Here is a 23,142-nt window from a genome sequence, read left to right as displayed (position 1 = left end):
AAATAACCCATAAAATGAGAATACTATATGAGAAATATTAGACAGCATTAAGTGCCCAAACATCTGGATAATCAGTATCCCAGAAAGTGAGGAAACTAATAAGGGCATTGATAATCTATTCCATGAAATCCTGGAAGAAAACTTTCCAAATCTAGAGAGGCTTTCAAATATTCAAACCCAAGAAATACAGAGGACCCCTAATAGAATCAACCCACTAAGATCTTCTTCAAGGCACATCATAGCCAGACTGGCCAGATCTACAGATGAAGACAAGATACTAAAATTGGCAAGAGAGAAACGTCAGGTTACTTATAAAGGTTATCCAATCAAGTTAACCTCAGATCTCTCATCAGAAACAAGGAAAGAATGGGAAAATATATTAAAAGTGTTAAGTGCAAAACAGTTTCAACCAAGAATACTATACCCGGCAAGATTATCTTTTATATTGGAAAGAAAGGATAAAAATATTTTCAGATAAATAAGACCTGAAAGAATTCGCCAGTAGTAGACTCACTCTTCAAGAAGTTCTGAAAGGAGTGCTCTACTAGGAAAACTAAAGACACATACAGAAATAAGAGAACAAAAGGTAACCAAGAAAATGACCAATGTAATGCTAGGGACAAGAAATATCAATAATAACATTGAATGTTAACTTACAGGGTTTAAATGGAAATATTGGACCACAGCAACACTGCATATTCAACAGAAGAGTGTTTGAATGTAAGACTGAAATCGTGAAATAGATTTTTATGACTTTTGAGTAAAACATTACTGATTTCTTTTTTTTTTTTACTATGCTTTGTTTTCCCAATTTAAACATTTTACTTTCTTTTGAATTGTTGATAGGTTCAGCAATTTGTTTAAGTATTTTTCTTGTTTGTTTCTTTAAATGGAAACAAACTTTTCTTCCTTCCTGACCTCTCTTGATCTGGAAATTTTTGGGAGTATTCTTATTTTGTGGCAGAAGGGTTATTTGCATAAATTCAATAATGCTTGTTGCATTGAATCAGAAATTGGAAATACTCATTATTGGACAGGGCTTTGACTGGAATGTCATACCTGAAGATTAATCAAAAAACAATGGAACTAAGGTGTACTCAAGTAAGCTCTTAGAAAGATGGCCTGGCACCATAAATAGTTCTGCCTGGCAGAGAGGATTAGAGAAGATATATGAAAGAATTTATAACATAAAATAACCTGGACTTTTCCAGCCCAGCATTGTAATCAGTAGAGATTGCAAAAGAGCAATCATACTAGGGGATTATCTTGAGAAAGACTTTGAAGAAAGAAAAAGAGACTGATCTTTGCTAGCAGATGGTATATCACAGAATACTTTGTATGCAGGGCTGAATTGAGAGGTTTATGTGTGATTAGTGTTTGCTTTAAAACAATTTGAGTAGTTGACATGTGAACATTTTCTCAAAAATATTTAAAACCAGGGAACCAGCAGTTAGCGTAATGGCTATGTCGCTGGACTCCCACGTAGTCGACCGCGGTTTGCGTCCCGGACCCAGTGGCTTAAAACTTATGCCAGGCGCGTGTGCGTGTGTGCCCCAGATCCTGAGAGGAGAATGGAGGAGAAGGGATTGCGGTGCGACCATCCCCCCTGGGGGGTGATTTCTCGCTTTCTGTCTCTATGTCTCTCTCTCTGTGTCTGGCGAGCGCACACGCCCTATAGTGAAAACCTCTCCAAAAAAAATGTATATATATTATTTAAAACCATACACTGTCTCTGTTGTTATAGAGTCACAAAATTATACAAAATTATAACAAGTATTTTGAACATTATCTTTAAAATTCAGTTTTCCGAAATTTTGAAAGTTGTTTATTAACTTTCAAGAACAATGGAGTATGAGCAAAAAATTTTTGATATGTAAAGTAAATGTGAAAAAATGTAAAAATAAATAGATAAATGGAAAAATAAATAAATAAAGTTAAAAATCTCACTAGCATCATTTAATTTTTCAAAATGCTTTTTGGATTGGAACTTGGCCACCTAGTATTTTAAAAGAAGATATAAAAAAGCCTTCTATATAATCACTTATATGCTTGGTAAGAGCTGTATTGAGTAGAACAAGACCTGTTACACAAAAAAGCAAAGTACATATGTTTTCTGTGCTATAGTTTGAATTTACACTAGGTAAAAGCAAAAACAATACATTTATTGTTTGATACTAGATTCAAGTAACCAAAACACATGCTACTTTAAACACCCACGGATTCAAGAAAGATTCTGAGACTCAAAATTGCATTCTGGATTTTCTCCGAAGTACCTCCATTGAGTCATTGCACTGGCTTAACTGATTGGAAAAATGAGTGAGAATCTAGAGAAATGGAGTTAAGACAAAGAGTTAATCCTGTGATCACATTCATTTTTTATTCTTAGCTGTTTCTGAGGCAGAGTTTAAAGATCTTACTTCTGTTATCCACAAGGAGGAGCTATGGTCCAGTGAGGCAGAGGCTTGCTTCTAATTGAGAGTGGCAGCTCCAAGATTTTAACCATAGCTTGGAAAATAATCTTTCGTAGAAATGGCATTTACCTAGGAAAATTTAAATGTGTAAGCTAGTCTTTATTTTCAAAAGGAAAAGAAAAAAGACAATTATATATAATCCAAATAAAATCCCTTCCACTAAGAAAAATGAGAGTTTCCTTTCCTTTTTCAACTGGTTAGCCTTTTGGAACAGATCAATTGGCTAATTCTTTACCCAGAACCATAGGCCTCAGAGTAGAAAGGAGTCTCAGGATCATCCAGTTTACCTCTGTGCCTTCAGGCAGTTAGGTATTAAGATTTTAAGAACTATATTTTGGGCTCAGTAATCATTTATTGAACATAACACATGAATGACCATAGCAAGTTGTAGTCTGGGTAGGTTCATTAAGCTGAGCAAGGAAGTGAGTGTTCAGTTTGCAGGGTAAGGATTTGGGAGAAGGAGAGATCACACCGAATTCCAGGTTATTGTCCTTTGGAATATTCTTCTTACACAATAGCATGTGGTCTCTTCTGTATTGTCTGTGTAAGTATAGCCTAAGTGTAAGTTAAGTAACTATTTGTAGTATAGTTTCAAGATGCAGTTTACATACTGGGGAGGTGGGGTGTTTATAGAAGATTCCTGCATTAGATATAATTTCAGAATAGATGACCTAAACATCTTTTCATTGCTAATCGTTTCTTTTTGGTTATATCCTTTCCTATCCTAGTCATTCATGTAAAGAAAACATTTTAGGACTAACCTATGGCCTGGTGGCTAAGGCAGCTGGATCCCACATGGCTAAACATGCAGTCTGAGTCCCTTACTCAGTGGCTTGTTAAACACACTGGATGTGTGCGTGTATGTGAGTGCAAAATCCCAGGGTCAGGCAGGTGGCATGGTGGTTAAGGGTGCAGGACTCCAACATGATCAACTGCGGTTTGAATCCCTGACTTAGTGGCTTGCTTTCTCACTTTCCCTCTCTCTCTCTCTCACTCTGCCCCTCTCTGATCAAGTTAAAAATAAATACATAAAGTGAAATAAAAATAATTCTTTAAGACAAAGTCCCAAAAGGGGGATGAGATGGAGAAGAGATTACAACATGATGCCCCATGGGGGGAAGGGGTTCTTGCTTTCCCTTTCTCTGTCTCTGTTTCTCTATCTCTCTCTGGTGAACACACATGCCACTGATAAATTTAAAAGAAAGAAAGCATTTAATTATAGACAAATTTAAATATATAGAAAAGTTGAAAGAATTTTACAGTTAATACGCATATATCCACCACATGTGTTCTGCCATCAACATTTTGCTGTTTGTCCTATTACATATCTATCCATCTCTCGATTCACATTTTTGGTACATTTCAAAGTAAATTGTAGACATCAGGATACTTTTGCTAACCACTCAGCATCTGTAATGTATAAGTAAAACTCAGTGTTTGTTGAACTTTTTTAGGTAAAATTTTCACACATGAATAAATAAATCTTAAGCGAACATTGCTGAGTTTTGACAAGTGAATATACCTGTGTAACCTAAACTCCTCTGAAGATATAGAGCATTACAGACACCCTAGAAAGTTCCCTTGTGTCCTTGGTCCCACCCAGAGGTAACCACCATTCTGTGTTTTTTATCCCCCCCCCACACTTCAGGTTAGTCTGCCTGTCGTAGTACTTTCTATAAATGGAAATATACCATGTGCTTTTTGTGTCTGGCATATTTCACTCAGCATGGAATGCCCTTTTTTTTTTTTTTTTTTAAGAGAGTTATTTATTTATTTATTTATTTATTTTTTTGCTATATGGTGTGTGCTCTTGCCAGAGAGACAGAGAGAGACGGAGAAACAGAAAATGAGAAATCACACCCCAGTAGGGATGCTCACACCACAACCCCTTCTCTTCTAGTCTCCTTTCGGCATCTTGGACATGCACACACATTCACACACATGTGCCTGGTGTGAGTTTTAAGCTCCCGTATCCAGAACTTGAACCATGGTTGACTACTTGGGAGTCCAGCGACATAATCATTATGCCATCTACTGGTCCCTCAGCATGCTATTTTTGAGAGTCATCAGTATTGCTGAATGTATCAGTAGTTTGTTTCTATTATTTTAAACTAGGATTTCCTTGTATCAATAGACTACAGGTGTTTCTGTTTGTTTAAATCCATTCTCCTAGGGATGGATATTTGGGTTCTGTTCAGTTCTAAGTTATTACAAATAAAGCTGTTATAACATTTTATACGAGCTTTTTTTTTTTTTGCTAGAGGGCATGTGTGCTTGCTGGAGAGACATAGAGACAGAAAGTGAGAAATTACTCCTGAGGGACAATGGCCATGCTACAATCCCTTCTTCTTCAGTCTCTTCTCAGTATTTTGGACATACACATACATATTCCTGGTGTAGGTTTCAAGCCTCCAGGTCTGGGACTTGAACTGCAGTTGGCCATGTGGGAGTCCAGTGATGTAACCACTATTCCATCTGCTGGTCCTGATATAACAGTATTTTTAATGCACATATGTTTTCATGCTTCTTGGGTAAATAACTAGGTATGGAATTGCCAGGTCATAGGTAGATATGCACTGTTTTGTAAGTATTCTTTTATTTAAAAAAATATTTTTTATTGAATACCTACAATGTGTTAGAGACATGCCAGCCACTGGGGATAAGTTGTGAAAACTTAATTGAATTCTCAGTATGTCATATTTACCCCTTAGTGGTTCAATATATAGTTTAAAAATGTTCTTTTTATGAAATTGATCAGGTATGTTTTCTAAATTATTTTGTAGTTTTATTTCAAAATAATTAGCCTCACTATTACACGGTGTTCAAGAGCACAGGTTCTAGAGTCAGAATACCTAAGTTCAAATCTCACTTACAGCTGTATGAGCTGGGACCTGGAGCAGGTTACTTAACATTTCTGTGCCCTAATAGCCTTTTCAGTATAGTTTCTTATACACACCTCTAACACTACTGGTTTAATTGTAATATAAATATTTGCATATTTTTCCCTCTATTAGACTGTGTACTTTCTGAATCAGAGCTCATATCTTATTCATAAGTGATTTTTTCATTTAAAATTTTATTTATTTATTTTTGTAATAGTGTGCATGCATGAGAGAGAAAGAGAGAGAGAAAGAGAGAGAGAGAGAGAGAGACCTTCCACAGGGTCTGGTCATGCCCTGGTTCCCTTCCTACAGTCCTCCGTCCGGTTGGATCTTGGGTATTTTCATGCATGCCAGTGTGTTGCCTGCATGGTTCTGGATGGTTGGGCCAGAGATTCCCACCGTGCTCACGGCGTGATATCTGACTTCTTCTGAGGATTGCATTACTGTTGTGCCATGGAGCTGGTTTGTAATTTTTTAAAAGTTAATTTACTTACTTCTTTTAAGAGAGAGGGAGAATAAGAAAGAGAGAGAGAATCACCCTCATCAGGGGCTCCACGCTATAATCCACCCTGGCCTCAGCCATCCCAAGTCATGAGCACAGACATGTGTCCAGTGTATTCCCGGAGGTCCCTGGACATGAGCCCAGAACCTTCCCATGTGGCTTCAGCTGAGTAACCATAGCAGTATTTGACCCCTCACTTATGTAATATTAGTACCAAGAATAATATAGAGAAAATAGCAAGTGCTCAGGGACTATTTGATGAATAAATGGCTTGCCATTACTTTTTGGGTTTAGGGCAGTTTCCAACAGGGCTCTATAAGAATAGAACAGAGAATCCTGGCCTTGGAAACTCTATAAACACTATAGAGTGCTAGTTCATTACCATGAGTTTGCCTTCCAGATTATCAGTGTATAGAGCAGTGAGAGGAAGAGTTGAGGCAGAGTACATGGAAGATTTTTGGAAGAGGGGTATGGAGTAGCCCTGGGGCCAGGTCATCGAGCCTGAGTCCTAGAAAAGGGCTGAAAGAACAAGATGTATAGAGGTAAGGATGTGAAAGGGAGGAAGCGGTGAAAAGAAACAAACCTAGCAAATGTCAAATTTGATCAAGTCCTGGTTTCATTGCTCTCAACTCACATTTGGAGGTAACAACAAACACCTATTGAGTTATTCCTACTCTTGGATTTCACTGGGACTGTACACTGAGAGAGAAGCTGTGTTCTCTTAGGGTCACTGGACAGGCCTTGGAAGGAGCATGCTCCTTCTCCCTGTTTCTTTAATTCGACATTGAAATAATTAGAAGCAGAGAATGTGAAGATGATGAAATTATCAGCTCATATTCATGTTGAATGAAATTTCCTGATTTTTTTTTAAGAGAGATTTTTGCTATAGGGTGTGTGTGTGTGTGTGTATGTGTGTGTGCTTGTAGGAGAGACAGAGACAAAGAAATCATCCCCCAGGAAGGATGGCCACATCTCAATCCCTTCTTCTCCATTCTCCTCTTGGGACTTTGGGCAAACACACCCATGCGCCTGATGTGAGTTCAAGCTGCTCTGTCTGGGACTTGATCTACGGTCAACTACATGGGAGACCAGTGATGTAACCAATACACCATCTGCTGGTCTTGAAATGTCTTGAGGTTTTTAACCAGTATTCCTTGGATTAACGTTCCTGATTCTTCACTATTAATGAAAATCCTTTCCTAGCTAGTGCTTGAAAACTCCTCATATATCATTGCTGAGACACAAGTTCAGTTCTTTGGTGTTACTATTGATGACAAAAAGTTTTGCTCTTTCAGATTACTTAAAGGCTGCTGAAAAGACCAGCTAATTTAGGACCATACATGATTGTAGTTAGTATTTTTCAAGTGATGATTGTTGAATATATTTCTAAATAATAGTAATAAGCAGAAATGTGTCGAGCCTTAGTATGGACCATATTCAATGAGAACAGTTTTATATCATTATGCCTTTTTTTTTTTGAGAGGTTTTTGCCATAGGGCATGTGCGCTCTCCAGATAGAGAGAGACAGAGAGACAGAAAGCAAGAAATCACCCCCCAGGGGGGATGGCCACGCCACAATCCTTTCTCCTCCATTCTCCTCTCGGGATCTTGGGCATGCACGCACATGCGCCCGGCGTGAGTTTTAAGCCACCGGGTCTGGGACGCGAACCGCAGTCGACTACATGGGTGTCCAGCGACATAGCCATTACGCTAACTGCTGGTCCCTCATTATGCCTTTTTATTCCCACAACTCTCTGCAGTAAATATTAGTGCATCCATTATATAGACGGTGAAAGTGAGGCTCAGAGAAGGCAAAGAATATGACTGAGTGTGTTTTCTTTTTTTAATGGTTTTAGCCATAAGGCTCATATGCTCGCCGGAGAGAGACAGAAAGAGACAGTGAGAGGGAAAATGAGAAATCACCCCCACACCCCAGAGTGGATGATCATGCTATAATTCCTTCTCGTCCTAGGATTTTGGGTATGCACATATATGTGCCTGGCATAATTTTCAAGTTGTCAGATCTGGGACTTGAACTGTGGTTGGCTATGTGGGAGACTAGCACCTTAACCACCATGCCATCTATTGGCTCCAACTGAGTGTAATTTATGAAGTATTTAGTGAGACAGGTATCATTACCCTTCACTCACAGGTAAGAAAACAGACTGTGGAATACTCAGGGAATGAGCACGAAGTACTCACAATGTGCCAGGCGCTCTGTTCAGTGCGATCCTGGCGTTGTTAGTATGGCTCAGTTATGTGAAGTAACTGGCCCAGATTCATATGTTCAGTGAAGAAACACAACCAAACTAGGAGTCAAGGGCAATCACATCTTTTCCTTGAAGTCCATGTTACCCGAATGTTCTCATATGCTTCTTCTGGTACTTTAGTCATAGCAAGTAGAGTGGGAATTCTGACTCTGAGAGTATTGAGTTTTCTAGGAAGCCCTGGCCTTTGTTCTGTGGTTTTGGTTTGTTGCATCATGATGTCCTCTACAAAGGTAAAGGAAATTGATCAAGGGTTTGCTCTTTATGAGACATTTTTAAATCCATGTTGATTAAGCAACCTTGGGTCCTCCTTGTCTCTAGACTAAATAATGTCTAGGCAAATCCTTTAACCTTCACTTACAAATCATGTTTTCAACTCTCTTCTTGCTTATCATTTTTTTTTTTTTTTTTTTTTTAGTTTTGTACATCCTGTTACCAGTTTTTGTAAGAGCACACATGAGCTTATTCTGTGGGGCTGTTTTCTGATACAGAGGTTCTACAATGTTCTTAAGGAAAAAGGTGGTTGCTCTGAAGAATGAGGTGTGGATGGAATAACCTGACCTAATTCTACATTCATTATGTTCATATGCCTGGAAGGTATACTGGGAAGATAGTGAAGGCAATTCCGTAGTCCTAAATCCTCTCTTCTATGTTCTAAAGAACTGAATTTTGCTTGTACAACTCTACCTGTAATATAAAGCAGGTATGCTTCCAGGGAGTTTCAGTAAAACGGCATTTTAACTTCCTGAATCTGCACTGTTGTACCTGGAGGCCAATGTTTCTTTACTTATTTTCTTTTCTTGTTTTCTTTTTCTCTCTCTCTCTCTTTTTTTTTTTATTTTTCTATATTTTACATGGAAAATATATTTACCAAGAGATGCAGTTTCTGAGAGGAGATTTCAAGATTGGTCTTTAAACACATGCTCACATAAACCAGCGCACTACATTTCTGTTTTTCCCCAAGCATAGGAGTCAGCACCACTTTTGTAAGAAAATATTAATACTTGCTTAAATGTGAAGACAATTTTATCTGCAGGATTTCAGTGCACCACTTGGACAAAAACCGATATTCTTACAAAATGCTTTTGTCATCTATTTCTCTTCTCTCTTTTGATTGCTTTCTGAGATACCTTGCATAATTTCCTCAGGAGAATTTTGTATTTGTCTAAGGACAGGCAAGACAGCCTAATTGAACAATGGAAAAGAAACCACCCCTTGCCATGGGCCCTGGGGTAGAGTACAGTTCCAAGATTTTAAGGGTGTCTGTCTCTGAGAAGAGAGCCACCAGCAGATGGCAATACCCCTACATGGAATCTCCTACCAGACAAATGGCAAGTGCCAAAAGTAAGCTGATACCCAGTGAAGTCACATGCCATTTCAGAGAAACCCGATCTCTTCGGCTGGGCAGGAGCTCATTTAATATTATCTCTCAGCTATTATCTCATCTCTCCATTCCATCTGACAGTTTTCCAGCTCAGCATTCTGTATACACCATCCAAAAGGTCAAGCGTTGCTACTAGGGTGGGTGCTTTGAATGTGGTCGCTGAGACTGGTATTAGCAGCAGACATTATTAGCAAGTAACGGGTGTTGACTGCTCTCAGCAGTGACCTTGATGGGCTATTTGCTGTGCACACCTTGATAATCTCCTGGTCTTGGCTAACCAGTGTTTTGGGAGGCTTTGCATTGAATTATAAAAACTCGTGAGCAAACCTTGAGGTAGAATATGTTGCTGTTATTGTATTTAAGTAAGAAATTTGGAGCTTTCTCAACAAAAAATCAACTAGTTTTGAATTTGGTTGGTTAGTTGAACTCTCTTCTTTGCCCTTCTTTATCCTCTGTGGACTGGGCCTGGTGATAAGTTTCTAGGAAAACGCAGGACTGTTGCTTGAAACATCCAGTTACACAGTACTACAACCTTTGGAAACCTGGTTAGAATAAGGAAACTTAAGAATTTTGAGGTCTATTGCTATATTTTATTCATATATATATATGTATATATATATTTTTTTTTGGGGGGTTTTGGGAGGCTTTGCATTGAATTATAAAAACTCGTGAGCAAACCTTGAGGTAGAATATGTTGCTGTTATTGTATTTAAGTAAGAAATTTGGAGCTTTCTCAACAAAAAATCAACTAGTTTTGAATTTGGTTGGTTAGTTGAACTCTCTTCTTTGCCCTTCTTTATCCTCTGTGGACTGGGCCTGGTGATAAGTTTCTAGGAAAACGCAGGACTGTTGCTTGAAACATCCAGTTACACAGTACTACAACCTTTGGAAACCTGGTTAGAATAAGGAAACTTAAGAATTTTGAGGTCTATTGCTATATTTTATTCATATATATATGTATATATATATTTTTTTTGGGGGGGGAGAGGTTTTTGCTATAGGGTGTGTGCGTTCACCAGAGAGACAGAGAGACAGAAAGCGAGAAATCACCTCCACAGGGGGGATGGCCACGCTGCAATTCCTTCTCCTCCTTTCTTCTCTCAGGATCTTGGGCATGCACACACACGTGCCCGGCGTGAGTTTAAGCCTCCAGATCTGGGACTTAAACCGCGGCTGACTACATGGGATTCCAGCGACATAGCCATTACGTTAATACTCGTCCCTATTCTCATATTTTAAGATTTATTCTCTTCAGAGGAAAATTTCTTACTACTTTTATATATATTATTTTTAATGGTATAGATATATATATGTCAAGATACTTTTGGCTATGATACCAAACCCTTCTCAGGCCAGCCTGTGGCTAGGCGGTTAAGGTGACTGGATCACACAGGTCCTACTGCATGGTTCAAGTCTTAGACCTGTGACTTGAGGAACACTCCAGGTATGAGTATGTGCATGACTGAAAGGCAGGACAGGTAGAGGAGAAGGGGATTATAGCTTGACCATTTCCCTTGGAGGGAATGAAGTTGTACTTTCTCTCTGTCTCCCTCCGGCAAACACACAGGCCCTCAGGCAATTTTTAAAAAAAAAATTTTTTTTTTAAAGAAAGACAAAACAAATCTTTTCCGAAGTGGTATAAATAACAAGAATATTCGTTAGTTTCTGTGCAACAAATCCTGAGATAAAGCAATCTTTAGAATTGGTTAATTCCATGGCTCAACAATATCATCAGGCACTGAGATTCTTCATATTTCTACTTTGTCATTCATAGCATTGGCTCCATCGTTAGACGTCTTTTTATGATAATATGACTTCCAGCAGTTGAGCCTTGTCCAAGGAAAAGACTCACTCTGTACCCTAAAAACCCTGAGAGACCTGGGCATCCTCGAACTACCTATAGGTGAAGGAATAGGAATTAGCATGCTTTGCTAAAATTAACCATTTGGACTGGAGTGAAGGTTAAGAAAAAATTTATAATATTTACTACAGCATCTATAGAATATGTGCCTCAAATGTATTTGTAAGTGGGTCTATATGCCTTTTTAGTTTTTAGGAAATACAAGGAACAATGAGATAAAAGTGTAATGATGTCTAACTGAAAGATTAAATGTGAAATGCCTTTTGTGCAAATGAAAAACTTTGAATCTAAATTCACCGAGTTCTGGGCAGATCAATGACATACTATGTATATGCTCTACAAAAATTTCTTATAAAATATTTGAACTGAGAGAAGCAAGTTTTTTTCCTAATAATGTCAAGACCTAAGGCCTTCCCCACTTATTTTTTTAGGCTTTTGCCATTGGGAGTATGTGCTTTTATGCATGAGGGAGAGTAACACAGAGAGACAGAGAGGGAAAGTGAGAAATCAACCCCTAGAAGTCTTGGCCATGCCACAATCCCTTCTCCTCCTTTCTCGTCTCAGGATTTTGGGCATACACACACATGTGGCCAGGATGATTATCAAGTCACTGGGTCTGGGACTCAAACTGCACAGCCAGACATGTGGAATCCAGTGCCTTAAGCTCCATACCACCTGCTAGTCCTTAGCCTCAGATTTTTAAAGGAAAACATTCTTATCTATGAACACTATTCTGTAAATATGATAAAATATAGCACTCAGTGTCTCAGCTTTTAATAAAGATGTCATTGATAACAGGCCCAGCCTCCATGGCTCAGTTGGTAGTGGATTGCAGTGTTGGAAGCTGTGTGTCTAGTCATAGGTTTGGACCCTGGCTCCAGTTGACCTGAAACACACTGGATATGCTTGCACATCCCCAAAAATCCTGGTAGGCTGGAGCAAGGGGGTCTCGGCATGATGAGACCCTTTTGAGGGTATTTCCCTCTCTCTCTCATGTGCATGCATTCCCTATCATGAATAATAATAAAAAAAAAGACAAAAAAAAATAAAATTTGAAAAAAATATTGGTTTACTTGAGTACCCACTTCAATAAAGAAATAATTCATCAGATTTTCATGAACTTTGTTTAATACATATATCACAACTGTTTTTGTTCGTTTGCTGGTTGGTTGGTTTAATTGCCAGAAGACACGTATGCTTGTCAGAGTGAGACAGAGACAGAAAGAGAGGGAGAAGCCACCCCCCTTCCCATGGGGTGTGGTCACACTATAATCCTTCTCTTCCTTTTTTCTTTCTTGTTGAGAATTTAGGCACACACACATATGTGCCTGATGTGCTTTTCAAGACATCACATCTGGGATTTGAACTGCTAACAGCCATGTGGGCTCCAACTCCCTTAACTATTAGGCTATGAGGCCAGCCCCACAATTTGGCTTAATATTATGTCGTATTCAGCGTTATTTCAAAATCTACTTGAGATTTTTAAAACATTTGTTCAGCCACAATTTCAAACTTGGATGAATATTAAAAGATCACAAAAAAAAAAAATCCTGTATGGTCTTTATTTAGAGACCCCATTCAAGTTACACCAATTGCTTTACTGAAATCCTTCATAGCATCAGGATCCAGGATCTCAGGCTGCAACCACTTGTTGAGTCTCTCTGGTCTCTGTCAGTATGGAACACTTCTTTAATCTTCTCTTGAGTTTCAGATCCTTGACACATTTAAAGGCCATAGGTCAATTTGGGTTTTTCAAGTATTTTTTCATAATCATGTTATGCAGTTTTGGGCAAAAATATCACAAAAGTGATGATGTGTTCTCTTTGCCTTTGAATGGAGTGGCACATGATGAGTATGCATGAGAGAGAAAGAGAGAGGGGAAACCCTAGCATCCTTAACAGGGTCTCATCACATCCTGGTTTCCTTCCTCCAGTCCTTCAGGATCTTGGGTGCATGCAAGCATGCCCAGCGTTTCGGGTCAGCCAGGGTAGGGAATCCAATTTCATGGTGTCCACGTGGTATTCTACACGGCACAGTCTAGCACAGTATCCACGGTGCCACGAAGACTGAGCCCCCTTAAGTGGTGGTGTAAACTCCTGATTGCTTGTATCTCCCAGAGTTCTCCACTGTAAAGTTGCTTCTTTTCTCTTTGTAAATGGATATTTTGTGTGGGAATATTTCAAAATTATATACTGTGTCATCAGAAAAGTCATGACGCATTTTTGCATAGAAAAATATATCATGACTTTTCTGATGACCAATAAATACCTGTTCTTCATCGATTCTCACCTGTTATTTTCTTGCTTTAATTAATTATTATCCTTATTATTTCTAAGTGGTGATTTTTCTAATTTCCTCCTTGTTTTTACATATTGTAGCTGCTATTATACTATACTGTAAACAGAGCTTCCTTTTCTTCCTATTTACTTATTCATTCATTTATTTGGATTAGTGTAGATGCATGGATTCCTATTTTATTTAGTGGTTTATAATTTGTGATTGCCATTATTATTTTGATGCTCAAATTATTCCAAATTTGTCCATAAGGTGTCCTTTCAAGCTGTTGCATAGAACCTGTTGATGGTTCTCCTCCTTCCTTCTCCTCCTCCTCCTCTTCTTCTTCTTCAGCATTTCCTTATCATCTGGTGCAGCAAAAGATATTTCAGGCTCATCTTCTCATCTTGTACTTTCCTTGCCTAGCCCTGGATTCAGCCATTTCTCCAAGAAGTCCTAGTTCCTTTGAGTTCAGAGTGGAATTTAAAAGTCAAGATCTGAGTACTAGGTGTTTTTGGACTGTCAAGAAAGTCATGACACATTTTGCATAGAAAAATAGAAAAATATGTCATGACTCTCCCGACAACTTAATAGATATGTTCATTGCTATTGGTGTTGCTATTCCCAACCATAGCTAAGGAATACACACAAACATTCACATCCCTTTAAGTCAATATATATTATGAAATGTGGGAAACCTTAAAGTAGATACAGTCTTTGTGCTATCACTACAGGACATGGGAAAGCTCTAAATAAAAACATCATCTACAGCTGGGTTTTACAGATAGAAGAAACCTTAGTGTCAGCCAGAGGCCGGGAAAGGCTTGTTTAGAACCATAAGGTGCTGCTTTGCCTCCCCATAAAGGAGTGAGCGCGGAGTGGCTTGAGGCTGCAGAATTCTCTAGAACAAAGCGCCTGATTCTGGCTTTTATCTGTCTGTCTTTTCTCAAACCACAGCCCTTCCCCTCAGGGTATCCTATCTCTTCGCCTTTGGGAAGGGGCAATGAACCGGTGATTTTATTCTGATCATTCAAATTCCCATCTAATATCATGGGGCTCTTCTTAGCCGTTAAGAAACCTGGCTCCCATTAGCATTAATGCGTTTAGGAGTTTGTGCAATCCTTTGTATATAGCCGGCCACTGACCTTATCAGGCTGTCCTTCCTTCCTTAGTGCCTCACTATCTTCCCTTGGGGCCGTTCCCATTTACCAGCTACGGCAGGACTGCTTGGACTCCTTTGGTCTTCAGAGGTGACCATCACTAAGCTTTTCAGGCTGCCTTTGATCCCTAGCCTCAATATCATCTTCCTGTAGACTACTAGTACTGTTTTTCTAAGCTCTACCTGATGACTTTTTTACTAAAGGAAAAGGGAAGGGAAGAAGAAATGAAGGAAAAAAAGAAAAAAGGAAGAACAATGGGGACCCAAGAAATTTGAATTATGGGACCAGCAGTTAGCGTAATGGCTATGTTGCTGGACTCCCACGTAGTCGACTGTGGTTCGCGTCCCGGACCCGGTGGCTTAGAACTCATGCTGGGCGCGTGTGCGTGCGTGCCCAAGAGTGGTTTTCAAGCCACTGAGTTCAGGCTTTGAACCATGGTCGGTATGTTGGGAGTCCAGTGCCTTAGCCACCATGCTATCTGCTGGTCCCAAAGATCTTAATCTTAATCTCCTCCCTGAGGCCCCACCTTCTAACACATTAGTTAGATTAAATTTTCACCCTCTTAATCTCTCATCATACCCAAACTGCAGTACCTGAATTTTGGGGACACTCAAACCACAGTGCTTAAGTTATGTAAACTCTATATTCCTCAGTTTCCTATCTGTAAATTGTGAATTATAACAGTATTTGTCTTATAGGTTGATTCTGAGGATTAAATGAGTTGATTAATAAAAACGTTCTTTGAATAATGTCTTTTTTAATTTTTGAAATGAGTATATTTGTGCATATTTCTGTATTTTTTGAATGTATTGCTCACAGTTCATACTACACAACTGTATTTCATGAGACTTACATTTCACAAGTTCTCCTTTTTTTTTGGAGAGGTTTTTGCTATAGGTGTGCGCTCACCAGAAAGACAGAGAGAAAGAGAGATAGAAAGTGAAAAATCACCCCCCGGGGGGATGGCCACACCTCAGTCCCTTCTCTTCCATTCTCCTCTTGGGATCTTGGGCACACACGCACAGGCGTGAGTTTAAGCTAACGGGTCCGGGACTTGAACCGCAGTCGACTAAATGGGAGTTGAGCGACATAGCCATTACGCTAACTGCTGGTCCCATAAGTTCTCCTTTCACATTAGGAGTTCACACAAAAAATTTATTCAGAGGTCAAATGGGATTATTAAAGAGTTTTTACTTACAACAATTTTCTTGCTGGTGAAGTTGAATATGTTTGTAGATCTGTTTTCTTTTTCCTTTTTTTTTTTTAAAGCTATATAGCATCAGCTAGGTGCTACTTTATTATTTTTTTTCATTTCATTTTTTTATACATTCAATCACATTATTTGGCTTACAAAATGGATATTTCAAGAGGTGAACATTTCTCCGTAGTACAATTGATAAAACTACAAAATATCTTCAACAGATAATGCCACATTTGTTTGTAAAATTAATGCTTTGTCTCCCTATTTTTCTTTTAAATGTCCTTCGTCAGACCCTCCTCTTTCACACACACTGTATCTGGTATTTACATCTATATACAGTGTTTATATCCTTTAGTCAGTTTCAGTCATAGAGTGCAGACACTCGGTATATATTAAGTGAGGACATACAATGCCTCTCCTTTGTAGACTGGCTTGCTTCACTCAGCAAGTGAATCTTCCATATTCATACACTTCCTGTCAAAAGCCAGGGCTTTGTTTTTTATGGCTGAATAGTATTCCATAGAATATATGTGCCACAGTTTTTCTATCCATTCACCTGTTCATGGGCATTTGAGTTGTTTTCATGACTTAGCAATAAACATCGACGTGCAAGCACTTTTCCAACTAAGTATTCTTCTGTCCTTTGGGTAGATACCAAAGAGTGGTCTTGCTGGATCATATGGTAGTTCTATTTGTAGATTTTTGAGGAATCTCCAATTGTTCTCCACAGTGATTGTACCAATTTACATTCCCACCAGCAGTGTAAGAGTTTACCTTTCACACACCGCCCCCCTGCCCTCCCACCCTCCGATCAGCACTTATTATTATTATTTTTTTAGAATCTTAGTCATTCTGACTGGGGTTAGGTGATATCTCATTGTTGTTTTGATCTTTGTTTCCCTTAAAATGAGAGATGTTGAGCCTTTTTTCATATGCCTTTTAGCTATTTGTATGTTATCTTTAGAGAGTGATTTTTTTCAACTCATTCTCCCATCTTTTAATAGGATTGATTGTCTTTTATCAGAACAGCTGCTTGAGTTCCTTGTGAATTCTGGTTATCGGTCCCTTATCTGACACATAGTTTACAAAAATATTTTTACGTTGTGAGGGCTGTCTATTCACACTAATCACTGTGTGTTAAGAAGTCTGTCCCTACTGCAGTGTCTCCCAGAGTTTCCCCAGTATTTTACAGGAGCAGTTTTATAGTTTGAGGTCTTAGATTTAGATCTTTGATCCACCTTGATTTGATTTTTGTCAGAGGTGAGAGGTAAGGGTTCAGATTCATCTTTCTGCAAGTGGAAATCCAGTTTTGCCAGCACCATTTGCTGAAGAGGTTTTCTTTTTCTCACTGGATTGACTGGTACCTCTTGTCAAAAATCAGTTGACTGTATGTTGGGGAGTTTATTTCTGGGGACTCTATTCTGTTTCATTGGTCCACCTGTCTGTTTCTGTGCCAGTACCATGCTGTTTTGATTACCACAGTTTTGTAGTATATTTCTGGGTCAGGGAGTGAGATGCTGCCCACTCCTCTCTTCTTGTGTAGAATTGCTTTGGCAATATGGGGTCTTTTATGATTCCAGACAGACTTTATGATTGTCTTTCCTAGATCTGTGAAGAATTTGTCTGGTACTTTGATTGGCATTGCATTAAATAGGTAGATTAATTTGGGTAAAATTGTCATTTTGATTATATTAATTCTTCCAATCCAGGAACATGGGATATCCTTCCACTTTTTTTGTGTCATTTTCTATTTCCTTTTTTTTTAATCTTCTTGTAGTTTTCCTTGGAAGTCTTTAATTGAATAATGTCTGATATTTTGTAGACACTCCCAGAATGGTAGCCATTATTATTTTATTATCATTATTTGTATTTCTATATCCCTTTTTTGAACCAATTTTTATTATTTGAGATTTTACTATTATAGCTGTAGCTTTAAAAAAGTTGCCCTAACAATCTACTATGGTCCAAATGTCCCCCCAAAATTCATGTTGGAACCTTAATCCCAATGTAATGGTATTTAGAGGTGGCACCTTAAGGAAGTAAGTAGATCATGAATGAAATTAGTGCCTTTATAGAGAAGGTCTGAGGGCTAGCTAGCAGGTAATGTGGTGGTTAAGGTGAGGGATCCCACATGACCGACTCCATGGTTCGAGTCCTGGACCCAGTGGCTTATATGTGCATCCTTAAATCCCAAGGGGCACGTGTTTGTACATCCTCAAAATCATAAGAGGAGAATGGCAGAGAAAAAATTGTGACTGGCCATGTCTTGTTCAGTGTGATTTTTCATTTTCACTGTTTGTCTAAGGCATGCACACATGTCCCATGGCAAAAATCTTAAAAAAAAAAAAAGAAAAAAAGAAAAAAAAAAGAGGTTAGAGACGTAGCTAGCTCTTTTTCTGTCATTTGAAGATACAATGAAAAGTCGGCAGTCTGTGACCAGGAAGAGGGCCTCTCACCTAGCTTGGTGTGCCCCTTGATAGCTGTGTGGTGAGCATTTTCCCTCAGCCTTGTTCCTGTGCCCTGTAACTGTAGGTCTAGCCTCATTTGGAGGGAGGGAGGAATTTAAAGTTGTGGCCTTTCATGAAGGTGAGACTTTGACCACAGAGCCATCTTTGTGCCTCTGGGAGAGGCTCTGCATAAAGAACCTAGTGGAATGTTTCAAGCAACGTAAAGTGATGGAGTCAAACACACATGTGGGAAACAATCACTTTTAATGAAAACTTTGTAGAAGCCAGTGAGAATTTAGAGATCAGTTAGAATATTGCAGCAGTTCCAATAGGAGATGATGAAAGCCTGCATTAGGATAAGGGAGGGGGGCTGGAAAGAAACAAATGGATTGTTTTAATTTTTGTTTAGGAAGAAATATAAAGGACAACTGTAGTTTTGGACTTTATATAATGATGCTGTCATATTGGAGCTAGAATCAAGTAATTTGACTGAAAGGGAAGTGACGAGCATTAAATTATATGAAAATAGTTATTCTTTTTTCACAGAATAGTGCCTTTTCATAGTCACACATCTGAATATATTTTAAACTTTTCATTTGCCAAATAGCTATTGCATATACTTGGGTATACAGATCACAATGTGCATATGTTAATAGTCACACTTTGGCTTTGTTTTTAATTGCAGGAATTGGACAGTATTTGCACAAAATTTATTGAGCACCAACTATTTGCTAAGCAATTATTTTAGTTTATGATCTATACATGTATACATTCTCTTCCCTATAATCTTACCATGTGAATGAGAATGCTGAAAAAAATAAAATATTTCAACTTACTCGTAAGTAGCTTAGAGGTGAAAAGTAAAAAGAAAAGAGAAACAGAAGTTTACTTATCTAGTTCTTGCATATCGTGAGACAAATGCCCTGTGTGTTTTAAGAATCCCGTTAGCCTTTTCACCCTGTCTTTCCCACCGTGTGCCTGAATAATTGATTATCCACGTGTGATCTTACAAACATGGCAGCAGAAAAGGCAGAAAACAATGGACAAAGATAATGAAATCCCACATTTTCCCCTATCTACCTTTTTCTTTCAAATTATCCTAAGTTAATAAAGCTGCAGATAAAAGTCTTTGAAATTTCATCATGAGTTTTCTGAAAAAGGCCAAGTTGACCTGAGAGCGCCTGACCTATAACTTGGCGGCTACTGAAAGTCTAGCCTCATAATTCAGTGGGCCAGTGACAGCTTTGCCTATAAACCCAGTCTTCATTTCACTGACATTTTCAGGGTTAGTCCCCTTGAAAATACTAAGGAGAAGCATATCATTTCTCTGCTTGGGATAGTAATGGTGATGTTTATGGAACCGGTTGCTGTCTCAGGGGTAATCTGCCGGATAATTTGGATTAACCTTATCGGGGCTTTAGATACCACATTGCCCAGGGTGGATGATCTCCAGAATAACCTTCCCAGATCTTAAAGTTTTAACCCCAGCATCATGCTTTATCAAAAAACTTTCAACAGAAATTCAACTTTCCAACCAGGCTTACTTCAACTCTCTTGGTGTAAAGTGGCTTTTATCCAGGCCAGGAAACATAACATTTTTGTGAATATTTGGAAAAGAGGGGCATCTTGACATCTTCTGTTTACTTTTTTCACTAGATATTTGTTAAATATCAAAGTTCTTCTCTCCTTATATTTGATCAGATTTTGAAGTTGATTACCCAGAAAAGGCGGGGGGGGGGGCAAGAAGAGGTGCTTTTGTTCATTTATTTGCCAATAGAAAGAATTTGCTTAAAGGAGTAGGGAGTTTTCCCCAAGGAAAAATTTGTCTTTTAACTGGCAACAGTAAAAATCTTTCATGTATATTGATCAAAGTTATTCTGGGCTTTCTTTTCTTTTTCTTTTTTCTTTTTTTGATGAGGAAGGAGAGAAGTCAAATGCCTCCTGAAGCAAGGATCGACCAGGGAATTTCATCTCACTCAAGACTTCCATAACCTAATGAAGCTTGTTCTTTTTAAATCAAATTGTATGTTAAGAAATAATTATTCCTTAATATTATAAGGCCAGAGTTTATATATTTAGTCCAAGATTATGAATTTCACTGACTCAAAACTGAAAAATTAATTTGCAGTTGTAAATTTAAAAATAAATTTGCAGTGTGAGGAGGTAAGCCTAGATTTTTCTGGAGAATCTTCCTGTAGCTTCAATCAGTTTAAAGTGGTGAAGTGAGTAGGGGTGGCTGATAGAATTAATATTATATCTGTAATGATTTGAGTACTTTTGGTCTTTTTTTTTTTTTTTTTTTTTTTAAATTTTTTTTTTCCTATAGTATGTGTGTGCTCGCCAGACAGAGAGCAAGAAGTAAAGAAACAAAGAATCCACCCCCCGGGGGGGGGGGGGATGGCCACGTCACAATCCCTTCTCCATTCTCCTCTTGGGATCTTGGGCATGCATGCACACACACCTGGCATGAGTTTAAGCTACCAGGTCCAGGACTCAAACCCTGGTCAACTACATGGGAGTCTAGTGACGTAGCCATTAAGCTATCTGCTAGTTCCGAGTACTTTTGGACTTAGTCAGTAGGAAAAGTGAATAAAAAGTCACTTTGTGGGACCAGCGGATGGTATATTGGTTATATTGCTGGACTCCCATGTAGTTGACCAGGGTTTGAGTCCTGGACCTGGTAGCTTAAACTCATGCCAGGTGTGTGTGCATGCATGCCCAAAATCCTGAGAGGAGAATGGAGAAGAAGGGATTATGGCATGGCCATCCCCCCTGGGGGTTGATTTCTCACTTTATGTCTCTTTAGTGAGCACGCACAACCTATAGCAAAAATGTCCAAAAAAAAGAGTAACTTTTCATTCTTTATATTAAAGCCTAACCCGCGCTTCTGAAAGCGGTATGTCTATAAACTTTTATCTAATACACATTAGTTTGTGTCTGAAGATAAGAGTTTCATAAGAACGCACTTGAGCTGTCAATGTGAGAAAATGTTGGCTGCAGTTGAAGCCCCATGAAGTTAGTGATGCTAGTGAGAGTACCCTTTTACAGGTAGGGTAAAGGAAAAGTCTTGAGATGGTCTGTTTTTGCAATAGAAGTTCCTGCTGCTGATTTGCTCTATAACATAGTTTGAGTGGGTCAGAGCAAAAGATTCAACAATTTTACCTTAGAGGGAATGGCAAGATACCCTTCAAAATAATAATAGTTTGATTTTCTGAGCACTTCCTTTGTGTTAGATGTTTTGCATGTGTATAGTCTCATGAATCCTCACAACAGTATCATCTCCCTTTTACGGAAGGGAAAACTGAGACTCAGGAGACAGACATGTGCCAGAATTCACCCATCTGGATCCCAAATCCCCAGTGGAGGAGCTGCAGTTGGAACCTGATCTGTCTCTGAAGTCTCTGCTCTTTCCAAAATGTGTCTTGCCTACAAAATGCTTAGTCACTTCCTGCTATATCTTTTCAAAAAATCAAATCTGAGAGATTAATGGAAAAACCAGAATATAGGGTTGGGAAAGGAAGTGAGGGTGGATGCAGTGGTGTTTTTATGCAAGAGTTATGTATTTGGATTATAGCAGGTAGAGTGGAGGCCAGGTAATTAGAGAATCAGGCAGTTAGCTAGCTAGAGGCATTTCCACTGAGTTCGGGAGCACAGTCCATTAGAAACATTAGTTTAACGACTGGTTGGAGCATGTCCATGTCTCAGAGCAATAGACTAATGGAAAGAATTTTGCACTCCAGATAATAGAAAAATTCCCTTCTAAAACTAGAGTGTTAAACTTAAAGGAATAACAGCAATAAGAATTAAATTTATTGGACTAATCCTAAGTATGAAGCATGTTTCAGACATTCTTATTACTTTTTTTAACCTCACAACACCTCTGTAATATAGGTATTATTATTTCTGTTGTACACTTAAAGAAACAAAGAAAGCAAGTATCTTGGAGGTTAAATGAGTTTCCCTAGGCTGACAACTTCATTTTGATCTTGAGTTTACCTTCTTTCCACTATGTCTTGGTGTCTCAAGGGAGAATATTTGACATCTTTCCTTCCCCACTGTATGTTAATGTATGATCTGAGAATAAGTGTTGGAAATATCTTTTAAGAACGACCAGTTTGGAGACCAACAGATGGTGTGATGGTTTTGTCGCTGGACTCCCACATGGCTGACCATGGTTTGAGTCCCAGACCCGGCAGCTTGAGACTTGTGTGTGTGTGTGTGTGTGTGTGTGTGTGTGTGCATACTCAAAATCCTGAATGGAGAATGAAAAAAGGAAATGTGTCATGGTCCTTCTCCTGGGGAGTGATTTCTTACTTTCTGTCTTTCTGTCTCTGTGTCTCTGGTGAGTGCATGTGTCCTATAACAAACATCCTCCTTAAAAAAAAAAAAAAAAGAATGACCAGTTTTGCATATCAGGCCAAGGTACTTACTGGTAAGGGAACACAGCAGATTGGTTGGGTTAGAACAGATTTTAGACAGGAGAAATCCACAAGCTTCCCTGATATTATTATGGTACGTTAGACTAGTGTGCTCTGGAAAGAGAGAGTCTGGCCTGAGAGGTACACCATGTCTGCTTCCACAGTTTTAGACAAGTAAGAGTTTCATAAGAACGCACTTGAGCTGTCAATGTGAGAAAATGTTGGCTGCAGTTGAAGCCCCATGAAGTTAGTGATGCTAGTGAGAGTACCCTTTT

The sequence above is a fragment of the Tupaia chinensis genome, unplaced genomic scaffold (genome assembly GCF_000334495.1).
Source record: "Tupaia chinensis unplaced genomic scaffold, TupChi_1.0 Scaffold000436_1, whole genome shotgun sequence".
Lineage (NCBI taxonomy): Eukaryota > Metazoa > Chordata > Mammalia > Scandentia > Tupaiidae > Tupaia > Tupaia belangeri.
This window is presented reverse-complemented; position numbering follows the sequence as displayed.